The sequence below is a fragment of the Onychostoma macrolepis genome, chromosome 25 (genome assembly GCF_012432095.1).
Source record: "Onychostoma macrolepis isolate SWU-2019 chromosome 25, ASM1243209v1, whole genome shotgun sequence".
Classification (NCBI taxonomy): Eukaryota; Metazoa; Chordata; class Actinopteri; order Cypriniformes; family Cyprinidae; genus Onychostoma; species Onychostoma macrolepis.
In genome coordinates, this window is record NC_081179.1 from 11,793,726 (window position 1) to 11,808,009 (window position 14,284).

The window sequence follows — 14,284 nt, forward strand, 5'->3', positions numbered from 1 at the left end:
AGTGGTGTGAAAAAGTGTTGGCCCCCTTCCTGATTTTTAAATTTTTTGCATGTTTGTCACACTTTAATGTTTCAGGTCATCAAACAAATTTAAATATTAATCAAAGATAACACAAGTAAACACAACATGCAGTTTTTAAATGAAGTTTTTTATTATGAAGGGAAAACAAAATCCAAACCCACATGGCCCTGCGTGAAAAAGTGCCTGCCCCCTCCTATTAAATCATGAAAGAACTGTGATTAACCACATTATTTTAGAAAGCTGAGTTAAATTTCACTAGCCAAACTCAGGCCTGATTACTGCCAGACCTGTTGAATCAAGAAATGACAAATAGAACCTGTCTGACAAAGTGAAGCATGTTTAAAGAGCAACACATCATTCCGCGATCTTAAGAAATTCATAAACAGATGAGAAACAAAATAGTTTACATGTTTACATGTCTGGAAAGGGTTATAAAGCCATTTCTAAGGCTTTGGGGCTCCAGCAAATCATGGTCAGAGCCATTATCCACAAATGGAGAAAACTTGGAACAGTGGTGAACCGTCCCAGGAGTGGCCGGCCTACCAAAATTACTCCAAGAGCACAAAGACGACTCATCCAGGAGGTCATAAAAGAACCCAGAACAACATCTAAAGAACTGCAGGCCTCACTTGCCTCAATTAAGGTCAGTGTTCATGATTCAACAATAAGAAAGAGACTGGGAAAAAACAGCATCCATGGGAGAGTTCCAAGGCAAAAGCCATTGCTGACCAAAAAGAACACAAAGGCTCGTCTCACATTTGCCAAAAAATATCTTGATTATCCCCAAGACTTTTGGGCAAATATTCTGTGGACTGATGCAACAAAAGTTGAACTTTTTGGAAGGTGTGTGTCCCGTTACATCTGGTGTAAAACCAACACAGCATTTCATAAAAAGTACATCATACCAACAGTCAAACATGGTGGTGGTAGTGTGATGGTCTGAGGCTGCTTTGCAGCGTCAGAACCTGGATGACTTGCCATAATTGATGGAACCATGAATTCTGCACTCTATCAGAAAATCCTGAAGGAGAATGTCCGGCCATCAGTTTGTGACCTCAAGCTCAAGCGCACTTGGGTTATGCAGCAGGACAATGATTCCAAACACAGCAGCAAGTCCACCTCTGAATGTCTCAAGAAAAACAAAATTAAGGTTTTGGAGTGGCCAAATCAAAGTCTGGACTTAAATCCAATTGAGATGCTGTGGCATGACCTTAAACAGTCCATTCATGCTCGAAAACCCTCCAATGTGGCTGAATTAAAACAATTCTGCAAAGAAGAGTGGGCCAAAATTCCTCCACAGCGATGTGAAAGACTCATTGCCAGTTATCGCAAACGCTTGATTGCAGTTGTTGCTGCAAAGGGTGGCACAACCAGTTATTAGGTTTAGGGGGCAAACACTTTTTCACACAGGGCCATGTGGATTTGGATTTTGTTTTCCCGTCATAATAAAAAAACTTCATTTAAAAACTGCATGTTGTGCTTACTTGTGTTATCTTTTATTAATATTGAAATTTGTTTGATGATCTGAAACATTAAAGTGTGACAAACATGCAAAAAAATAAAATATCAGGAAGGATGCCAACACTTTTTTCACACCACTGTATATATATATATATATATATATATATATATATATATTTGATTATTCTGTTTTTACAACATTTATTTGCATCATATTTCAAATGTATTATGGTGAGAACACATCTATTTTGACTCTATGGAAAAATATCAGTCAGTGTTTCCACCATAAAACTATATAGAATTGGTTACTGAAAGGCACCTTTAAATAAATAAAAACATAAATATCACTATTTCACCCACTGAATGTAAATAACTTGTCTTTGGCCCACAACCCAGTGTGCACTACCTTTATTTTTAATTCACAGGGCTACATATTAAGGCATTTCACGGGCTACTGTGGTTCCTTCCTAACTGGCAAAATACATGTTGATGTCTTTTGACTGATGCTTGTTTCATTTGCATACTGTCCCATGAAATGTGTCTGAATCAATATCTTGTTTCATATTTCCTGTGTGAGTGGGTGAATATAAAGCATCACAAACAAAATAATAGGAATACAAAATGCACAAAGCTCATGAATAATGAATATGTGCCTGCTGAACTGCATCTCTATAGGCAGAGCTGGGTAGTAACTGATTACATGTAATCTGGATTACGTAATCAGATTCCAAAAATTATGTACTTGTAATCAGAGTAAGTTACATTTTAAAATACTCGTAATCAGACTAAAATTACTTTTTTATGAATTACATGATTACATATTATTCACACAATAGCAATAAATTATTCATAAATCATTGATTCTCCCTAATTTCTCTTTTTCATCTTTTAAATTTTCCTTTCTAAAATAGCCTACAGATTATATACATATTATATATGTATATATAGTCCAGTTTTGTGGACATTCACACAAAGATCAGTCATTAGTCAGGTGGCGACTGCATTTGACCACTGGATTTACAAAAAACGGTTCCATTTTATATTAGGTGGCCTTAACTACAATGTACTTACATTTAAATTAATCATTTGTTACAATGCACTTATTGTGTACCTACATGTTTTTTCATTGTACTTATATTTTTAAAAATACCTATATGTAGTTACATCTGTAATTAATTTCTGTAATTACATTTATAATTACACTGTTGACCTTAACCCACCCTTAAACCTACCCATACCACCAAACCTGTCCCTAACCTTACCCGAATCCCGCCTCAATAGCAGCAAAAGTGTTTTGCAATACAATATGAACACAATAAGTGCACTGTAGTTACTATGTACAATAAGTACATAGTAGTTAAGGCCACCTAATATAAAGTGTAACCCAAAAATCTTTTCAGGTTTAAGAAGGGTTTCAACATTGCATCAACTAGGCTATTGATGAACACATTCATTTTTATTTGAATTATTACTCTGGTAATTGGGAAACCTTGATGTAATATAATGTTTAATGCACTTCATGTTGTAAATTACAATGAATGGAACAAGTTTTCTTACTCTTTGCATTTTTTTAAAATCATTATGGTACAAGATAATGCTATTTAAATCAATGTGATAAACGAGTTAAATCAAAAGTAATCTAAAAGTAATCTGATTATATTACCTAAAATGTGTAATGTAATGGATTACGTTACTGACTAAAATCTTTGTCATGTAATCTGGAATCAGTAACGGATTACAATTTGTAAGTAATCTACCCAGCTCTGTCTACAGGTAATCAGGCTGTGGGCTTCCAATACAGACAAAATGAATTGTATTGCTCTATAATACAGTTGCCTTTTTGATCTTTAAAATTGTCACAGTCATGGACTTTTGTTTGTGTTTTCTTTCCCCATGTGCTCTGTGTGACCTAGTTTCTGCCTATGTCTGATTGTGTCATTATGTTCAGGTGTGTCTCGTTATTAACCTCCATATAAGTTGTATTCAGTTCAGTGTTTCTTTGTCCGGTCTTACGTCTGTATTACCCCAGTGTGTGTGTGTGTGTGCTTCTTCCTTGCCTTGGATTACCCATATGTGGATTATTAAATACTGTTTATTGTTATCTTCGTCGTATTAGTGCTTCTCTCCCGCACCACACCGTGACAAAAATTGCAATTTTTGTATAATATTTAAACATTTTGTAAAATAAATAATGTGCGTTAAGTGCAAAAAAATTGCATTGTCCCATCTCAAGTAGATGTATGATGGCTGACAATAACAGGGTGTTCAGTTTTACAGATTGATAAAATGTAGAAATATGCACAAATATAAATATAAAATGTTAACATTTTTATTAATTTATACTATACATATTAAATAATTTTGTACAACTAACCTTAAAAATAGTGAAAACAAAAATCCACTCTTTCAGTTACTTTCAGTCACTTGTTTGAAATGGAAGTTTTTTGGGTGCACTGTATACACTGCAGGATATAAAAAAAGTTATCTGACAATTTTCATTTCAAGGAAACACTCTTGACAGGGATTTGTTAGCTTTGGTCTTTGTAAACTGGATCATGACATAAAATTTCTTTGATATTCAGAAAAAATGACGACAGTGGAATATCACTATTTCATGCTGAACCTGATGTTATGCAAAATACAATTCAATGAATAAAAGATTGCCTCCTTTTCAGGCCTAGTGTCTTGTTATGCCTCTGTTGAACTGTGAGTTTTTACCTGCTCATATGAATCCATCCATCTCTTCTTTTGAGGGTCGACAGGACTGCAGTGATTCACGCTGTCGTGGTGATGTGTGGCACAGCACAACAGAGCTGGAATAAATATGGAGCAATGATGTATTTGAGACCATTACATCGGGCAAGCATTGCCCTACGGATGATGGGCGCAGTGAGCAAAGCCCCCAGATCCATCAGAATGGCTTTATGGCGCTTTCGTATGCAGAATAATTTTTCAGACAATTTGTCACAATTCTTCAGATCAATATGAAGATTTGCATTACTACAATAGACACTGAGCAAGGCAACTGTCCTGTGCAGTTCAAATCCTGGACAGAAATGAGCAACACAAATCAGTAATTCACATGTAGATCTTGCAATGTGAAACTTAATAGTGACCGTAGAGACATTTTTCATTTGAATACAGTAAATATTGATGAAGCTGTGGTTATATTGATCTAGTAATTTTTTCCTTACAAAAGACAATAGGAAAGAAGTGAGTGAATATTAAAAACTATTTTCTCAAGAAAATCCGAATGGTGCTTGAAGAACCTTTATCATCCATTAAAGCTTTCCATTAAACAAAAGATGCTTTATAATGGAAAAAAGGTTCTTTAGATTTTTTAAATGTTCTGAGAACTGTTCACTTAAAGGTTCTTCAGGGAACCAAAATTGTTCTTCTATGGCATTGCTGCAAACCCCGTATTTGCAGCAATGCCATAATACGGCACAAATTCCTCCTTAATGCTCGACTTTTGGGCTATAAAGGGCTACAAAGTTCCAAAGCCAAGGTGACCTTTGCCGAAGTCTTGACATGGCATCATTACCTGAATTTATCGGCTGTCATTAATGGATCGGGAGAGCTTGCTAAACATATTTATGCATTCACATAAGCCTAATTTATCACTGTGCCTTCCTTTTCTCTTTCTCTCATTCTCCCTCTCGGGATGTGGATCACCTCTTTATAAACACTCGTTCTATAGCAATTATCCATCATGTCAGAAGATGAACTTCAAACGCTGTCGGCAAGCTGCACCACAAACCAACACACGCACACACACACACACACACACACACAAACACACACACAAACACAAACACACACTGAATTATTTGCTGATACAGTCTCTGTGCCAGGTAAAGGTAAAGCCAAGGTAATTTAATTTGTTTCTAATGAGCCAGTGCAATGCTAAAAAACATGGTATGGCATAAGTAATGACTGAAAATCAAAGCAAGCATATAGTAGGATAGGGATTATATATATATATATATATATATATATATATATATATATATACATACAGTATATTGGCTATCTGTTTATATATATAGGCTGTATATATATATATATATATATATACAGGCTTGCCATTTAAAACAAAAAATAATTCATTAGTATTATTGGAAATATTAAAAATGAATACATTTCCTTAATTATCAGTGTGTATTTATATGACATTTTCTTGTGAAATATTTTTAGGGCTGCCTTATTCTTTTCCTCAGCTGCCTTTTGGCCAATTTGGCTTTCTTATGCTTCATTTAGGAACGAAAGCACAAGACTTCAAAGCTTCCTTTCATCCCACATCTCTGTCTCTTGACCTTTTGTGGTGACCTTCTTCCATTTGGCCAGTATTGTCATAAAAACATGTTTTCCTCTGACATTTGCTTTTCAAATAAGCATACTGATGTTCTCAGTGTTAGGACTTCCAGAGCTTCCACATCAAACAGATAGCCTACGTGTCCAGAACGCTTAACAATATTGGACCTATGCAGTTATCCTCAATATCACAGTACAATCAATGTTTGTATTCAAAAAGAGCTGCTCAATTTCTAGGCCAACCTGGAAGGCTAAGAATACACCTACCCTAAGAATTCAAATGTGTTTTTAAACTAGCGATTCTTGATTTATGGGTAAAATAAGAGTGTTTTACCTGAAGGTACTTTTTAGTTTTGCTAGAGTTTAGAGTTGCTAAGCTAGCCTGTCTGATTTGTCATCAAGAAAGTTTCAAATTTTGTTCTACAGCATAAATTACAAACGATTCCTACCTCAAAAGTGAATTTATACTCTAAAAACATTGCTAAAAATTGCTAACAAGCTAACAATGCTACATAATGGCCTGTCTGATTTTTCATCAAGAAACTTTCCAATTTTGTTCTACAACATAATTTACAAAAAAATAAATAAAAAAATCCTACCTTAAATACGAATCTGCTCACTTAAAAACATTGTTAAAAGTTAACAAGCTTACAATGCTATGACTAATGTCCTAAATTGTCAGGCGGAAACTTTCACTAAATGTTTCTAAAAGTTGCTATCAAGCTAACATTGCTATCAAGCTAACTAATATTCTATAACTTAAATTACACTGTCCCTCCTCAAACATGATTTTGTGCTCCAAAACATTGCTAAAAGTTTCTAACAAGTGGCAAATGCTAAATATGGTCAGTCTGATTTGTCAAACATGTAAATTCACATTATGGTCGTGCTAGAAATCTGCCATTTTAAAAATCCATTCAAAGATGGCTTGAGAATGCTAATTCTCTTCTGGTTTTAAGGACTTCAAATTGAAAAGCTTTTAGAAAGCTATTAATAATCGAGTGCTTATGCATCCAGAGATGACCAGCAATTGTTTTTTACCTTGCTGAAGCATTTTCCAGTACCTGCGGGTGGCCTGTCGTAGGTTGTCATAGTGATTGGAGTGGGTTAATGGCTTTGCTATGGAGAGGAAATGGAGTGGATTTAGATGAAGTTCTCCATATGTGGTCAATCAATCTGCAATACAGCAAAAGTGGTTGTGAGAACAATTAATCAAGTTCCTGTGAGGTGGCATATGGTGGGTGGGGGCAACATGTGCAAGAACAATGTATTTTTCTGTTTTCTTTCATCTCGGCATAATGTATTGTGTGCACCTCTCAGAGGGAGGGAAACGCTAAGCATGTAAGTCTGTATAGTTCAGTGTGTTAGTGTAGTGTGGGCTCTGGAGACAGCTCACCCTCTCCCTGGGTCTCTGAATTACTCTTCAGGTTCTCTCTGCCTGCCTAATGATTTGAGTTTACAGCCCATTGGCTCCCATCTCTGCATGCAGCACATAATCTCTTTGTAGAGATGATAATTATGGCTTCATAGAGCTCGAAGCGCCTTTCTGAAGCAGTGCCTCGCTGTCTGAGATGGAGGTAATGAGAGAGGCAGAACTGAGTTAATCCATCCTGAGGACTCACTGCCCTATGTTTCGAGTGTCTGAGGCCACAAGCAGCTGTGAAATCAGGTAATATGATACAAAACACCAAATCTTAATCTCTGTAGCTTCTGTTCTGACTGTGATGAGATTCTAATGCCCATTTTATGCCTCAGGAATCGGTCTTATCATAAGGAAATGATAAAAATAACAACAAAAACAGTTTAGGGGATCCTAAAATAGATTAACAACAACTTTGTCACACTGTTTTTGGATTATTTCATTGCTACTGCATCTCATATATCACTTCTTAAGATGAGATATGACACAAGTACAAATATGTCAGTCACTGCTGAAGAAAAATGACAGGCTGATGAAAGTGTATGATTTATGGGGTATTAAATGCATCAAGCTTAACAATGCCTATTACATATTACTTTTACATTACATTTTTTCCCATTATATATTATATACTGTATAACAGTACTTTGCTTCTCAAATGAATTTATCTTGTGTTATGGATGTTATTACAAGATATTTTCACTGGTATGCAAGAATAAAGCAAAAACTCTGATTAAGACAATTATTTTTACAGTACATATGGCTTTGTATTTTTTGTCTTATATAGTTGTATAAATATGGATTGGAATAGAATTGCACACAAAATGTGTACTTCACTCAGTGGAGGTGCACTATTGTGTTGAGAGACTTTTACAGTTCAGATGAGGTATTTCCACCATGGATGTGATCGTTGGTGCAGTAGCTCATCAACATCATCATAATTACAAACCCAATCAAGGCCAAACTGCAGATTTTATGATCCACCACATCATTTAGTAAAGAATCATAATCTACTGAATCACTGTCAGAGCAAATATTTATATTCATACTCTCTGTTGTAGTTGTAAAGGAACTGAGACTATAGAGTTATAAAACTGCTGTATATGGCAGTATAGGGGGTAAGGAACAGTGAAAGGGTGCCCTTGTACACCATAGCAGGAGTATTCTGTTCCTAACGGTGCTCTGCTGAGCAGTAACACTCACATGGAGAGGATGAGAGACTGGACATTATTCTCCTCCGAGGGCTTAAGGTTTTACCCTATACGATTCAAATGTGTCTTACATGACCAGTTTAAATTCACACCAGGCATATATAATAATCGCAACCATACAAGAAGTTGTTTTTCACCCACAGAAGCAACAAGCCAAGTTCTGTCACGCTTCAGACCCTTAATGTAGAAATTCCTTCTGTTGCCCTATAACTCTGCGCTTGGCCTGAATGTTATTTCTCAATTATGGATGAAATTGTCCAGAGGATGTTTACCATTGGAATTTATTATAAAAATGCCATAGCTTGCAGCAAAGAAAGTGTGAAAGCAAAGCATTGCAAACTATGACGGGACTCTTCTCCAAAAGAACCCAAAGGATATTTCACCCAAAAATGATAATTTTGTCATTATTTACTCCTTTGTACCTTTGTGTCATTACAAAACTTCTGTGAAATACAAATGAAAAACATTTAATAATGTGCTGATGGCTCTTTTACATGCAGTTACAATGAATGGCAAATGAGGTTTCAAGTAGCTCCAAGTGGATGCAAATTTACCACAAAATGTAAATATTTCATCAAATTTATGCGCTATATTCCAAGCCATTTGACATATTTGTGTGAAAAGTCCTTATTCATAAAGTACTTGTTGACTAATAATCGTCCCATCCAGTACTTCAACTAGATCATTGATTCACTGAGCTGAACACAAGAACCGAATAAGTCGGATTCACAAATGTATCATTTAGAGTTTAGTTTCCAAACAGAACTTTAAACATAGAGATCATTGGTGACGACAGTAGCTAATGAAATTGACTTAGGCTTCTGATGTCTTTAGGAAACGAAGCCCTAAGTGGTTTTGTAAACTGAATAAACTGATTCATTGAAAAGATCAGACTCAAAAGAATGATTCATTCATGAATCTGAATCTCTCATAAACTCACCAATAAGAGCTGCGATAGATGTCAGGAGTCTTCAGATATATTTACATAAAAAACAGCCCTTGAGTATTTGAGTACTTATCTGTTGAGTACTTGATCAAAATTCCTTAAAAATTCCTTAAACGTTCTTAAAACAACTCCCTCTTAAACACATACACATTCAAACCAGAAGCTGAACTATTATGACATAAGGTTTTGCGACATATTATGAGGTGAGACACTTAAATGGCCCAATAAAGTATTCCAGCTGCCACAAGGTATGATTCTAAATGGCCTCTGAATTTTTTATTAAGTAGCAACATGGTTTTTAAAGTGCTTTCTGAGTGTTTCTACTTAGTCTCATTTGCTGTAAAGGCTATGTTGTTGCACATGCTTTCACAGAAAGCTGTTTATGCATAAATAGAGTAAATTAAATTGCTGGGTCATCATTACATAATCACTGGACAAACTTACATCAGCCTCATATCTACAAAGTGTTTATGTGATTTAACCATTATGCAACATAATTCAAGATATAACAACAATGGGTTTTAGGCTTGAAATAATTATATAAATTCTGCTGGAAGTGTTTGGTTGGGTGGGGGCATTTAGCAATTTGTTGCTTTTTGCATTATAATATCTGAAGAAAAAGAATGAGAAGAAAAGCATTTCAGAAATGAAGGCAAAAATGTCCTTTCGCTGATGATTAGCGATGCATGGTTTAAGATGAAAAGAGCCTTGAAATATCCAATTTGTGTTTATAAGATTATGTTATGATTCAATGACTCATTCTCAGTAATTGTGCCAGTGTTTCAAGAACATCATTTTCTGTTGAATGCATTTTACCATTTTTATATTTTAGTTTCAACATTTGGCCCTCTCTTGATTAAACGCATTATCTCTCCTGTACACTTTTTATGCAGCAAATTACCACGAAGTGGGAGTTTTATTAAGTTCCTCAACCCCATAAAGAATATGTCTGCTGAATGCCTGTTCTTATGTAGGCTTTGAACCAAATGAACTTGAAAATCTGCAATAATGTTTGCTTGAATTTGTTTTTATTAACCACTCAAAGTACATAAAATAAATAAAAGTCAAAATATTCAGAAGATCTTATTGAAAGACACGCAGTCTTGATTGTACACATGTATTTTTAATGAGAATTTTAAATTGTAAGTAGCTATCCAGGCCTGGAAATCACAATTATTAAATTCCCTGATTATTTCCAGGTTTTCCATGACCATGGGAAATTATATAGCATGGCCGATCACAAAGCATTCTGTACCTCTAATCAGACCGTCTGAATCGGGGTGAAAGTCGGACTCTCCTTTTAATGGATTCTGAGGAAATAAGATTTTCTCAGGCAGGAACTCCTAACATTCCCTTATCTTAAAATTGCCAGGAACATGAATACAAACTAAGCACACAGATTTTCATATCAGAGAATGTGGACTTACACAAGAGAGACTGTCTCACATTTCGCTGACTATCATACAAGCAAGTTTGCATCTGTAATAGAAGTAATGAGGTTCATAAATTAAACTCTTGACAGTCTCACTGTATTGTGCATAATTTCTGATTTACATACAGTAGGGGATGATTGTTATCAGAGACATGTCTTGTTCTTGCTGAAATTGTGCATGCATTCCCGCTGTTATCGGAGTATGGGCAATCTTTCACTGGTAAATTAGCTCAGCCACTTTTGAATTGATCTGACCACAGCTTAATTCACTAAAAATCTCTCCGCAGGACAGTCTGGCACAACATTAGCATTTTCAATTGATTTTGCAATGGGAAGCCCACATTTGCAATCCCAAATCCCTTCCACAATCTAAAATGACATCTATTGCAATGCAGTGTTGGAGAAGCTTCTTTAAGTGTAACCTGCTAAGGTACTCAATATTTAAAGCAATACTTTGCCCAAAAATGAAAATTCTGTCATCATTTACTCACTCACTCTCAAGTTGTTGTAAACCTGTATGGATTGCTTTCTTCTGTTGAGCACAAAAGAAGATAGTTTGAAGAATGTTGGTAACCAAACAGTATACCATTGACTTCCATGAAAAATAAGTCAATGGCTACCATCATCCATTTCTGGATGACAGAATTTTCATTTTTGGGTGAATTTTCCTTTAATGATTTTAAACTACAGTAAAGATACTCTTTGGAAAAAAGTAGTTAGCTACATACATACAAACAAAACATAGCTACCTACACTGAGGCGTTTGTGAGAGGCAATATATTTTAAAACATTTAACTATCAAATTATATAAATTATAATATAATCAGAGCATTTCTCTGGCTCAAAGGGTTTGTGAACAAATCTGAAATAGAATGACATATTCATGTTCATTTGAAGAAATTAAAATAGTCTAAATCAGGATTATATGATTATACCAAGAAACAAAAAATGAATACATGTTAACTGAAATAAATTATTAAAAAGCTAAATCTTAAACAAAATATTAGACTTCTGATTCTCTAATCATTTAGTCCACTTAAACTCCATAATGAACTGCACTGCCAACATCTCAACATCCAATCAACAAACCAATGAACTAAACCAAGTCCCCGCCCCACTTTTGATCTTTTTTGATAAACCATTATATTTGGATGTACATCACAACAAGGAAGAAAGATCTGCCACTTCTTCCATTTCATTGCAACTTTAAAAGTACAGTATACAGAATTCTGGGTTCTCTATGCCATCTGTGTTTGAAACATAAAACTGCAACATTTTTACGTCACTTGTGCTTTAGCGCAGATTTTCTGTGTGGATGAATCTAACATTTTTAGACAGAAATACCCAATAATTCATTTCAAGTGAAAAATGTACGAGAAATCCTCTGTAATATACTCTAAAAAAAACAGATATTTTTGATTCAAACCAATTACACTGCTGCTTTCTGGAAAAGTGACACTGTTTTGAACAACTCAGCTGCTGGCTACTGAAAAAAGTTGTTTAGTGAGTTGGTGCAACTGAAAACACTGGTGCACTATTCCTATTCTGTAATAATATTAATCAAAAGTAAGGGTCAACTAAAACGGTGATTTTAACTCCCAAACTAACCTCAGTATATGTGGATTTGCATAACCATAATCCTTCACATTTCAACATTCACCAAGTAGGTCAACTAGGTTCTGTTGAAAAGCAATCAGATTAATGCACCGTCACATGCTCTGCATCAGGACTACGGATTCTGATTAAAGAAATTTCACATTGCTCTTCTGGGCAAGAACCACCGTTGCTATTGACATTCCAGGCAGCGTCTCCTTCCTTCTGTTACATAGCCGATATACCCTAGACCTCTCAGTTTAAATTACAGCCCAATAATATCTCACTGCAGTGGGGGCTGTGGCAGACAGACCGGAGTGTATTCTGTCTCATTGATCTTATGCATAGCTGAGTCATAGGCTCCATGCTTAAATACATTGCCACGGGAAGTTACGGCTGGATGTGTCAGTAACCAGGTGGTGCAGAGTACATTTGTCTTGCTTTAAGGATGTAGAGATAATTTTAGTGTAAAACAAAACTAGCAATTCAAAAAATATAGGCTCTCTCTAAAGCAATCAGATTATTTCAGCAGGTGGAGCAGGATAATGTAGATAAAGTCTCCAGGTCTTCACATCTCCAAGAAGACACAGACTTTCATTGCAAGAAGTCGTATACTGTAAGTTCTCACCTTTTTTTTTTTTTACCAAACCCCTTATTAAATCTAAACTGAACTGTGACATTTTCTCTTTTAAGATCAATCATTCATAGACCTTAGGTCTAGGTCCTCTAAATTTTTTGAAGTAATTACAGGCCTTGGTCTCTTCAGAGAAATTCTCTGTCCTTTAATATTTCAGTCTCCATTTATATTTCATGCATCATTTCATGCAGCGGTGGCCCTGCTGGTGCCTCTGCGTACATTTGGGTAAACTAAACAGGTGAAAGAGTAAGCTGGCACGCCAAAGACAAAGATCAAAGCCAGCACCTCAGGGTAGTTTGCTCTTGACTCCATCTGTTAACGTAATGTTTCTCTGATGCTTTTTTTCTCCTCACTTGATCACCCTGAAAGCCCCAAATGGAGTGGGTAGGCTGATGAGGATCATCTTTGAAGGCTGTTTCGATTGCATGCTTTCATTTGAGATACAACCTGACCGTTTAAAAGGACATAAAAGAGAGGGGAATTGGCCCCCCCCTTGTCTTCAAACAGAAATTCTCTAAATATTTAAACTATAGTCAAATTTTTCATTAAAAAGCCTTTAATCTCCCTGGAATGTTAAATAGTACTGTCAGATATGTTTAATACAGTAAAACACAAACTATTGTGTAACTACTATCAAGCAATTATGTCAAGTTTGCTTCACTGACTCGCTACATACAGTACCTTGCCTGAAGCTTACTGGAACATTTTGTAATGGTTTAATAACTTTTAAGTGAACGTAAAATGCCGTTCCAAGTAACCATTTTACCTGTGTAATCTAATGTATTTGAATGGTATTCTAGAAATAATGCAGGAAAAGGCTTGAATTTATCCATCTGGAATTGACTGGATTGTGAAAATTTGCTGTTACATACCAGAATAGTGTCAGGTTGTGCGAAAAGTAAAAAAGATTCATCATCCAAAACAAGGAATCAAGTTTGGTTCCTGTGAGCAAAGAGAGGAGGCAGAAATGAAGTGTTAGAAGTGCCACTGAGATGAATGGGAATGCTAATGAGTAGCTTTTTCTAGGTACGTCATCTGAAAAGAAACATCATTTCAGAAACAGAGCAAAAACAAAACATTTTTTACATTTTGGAATAACTTTGTAAAGATGAATTGCACATATTAAGTGCAGGAATGTGCATTAGTGAGTGGTTCTCAACTGACTTGTTAGGATCCAAAAAATACAGGTCTGCAGGGAAAACAATGATAAATACATCATATAATTAGCAAATAACCATTTAGTCTTTAG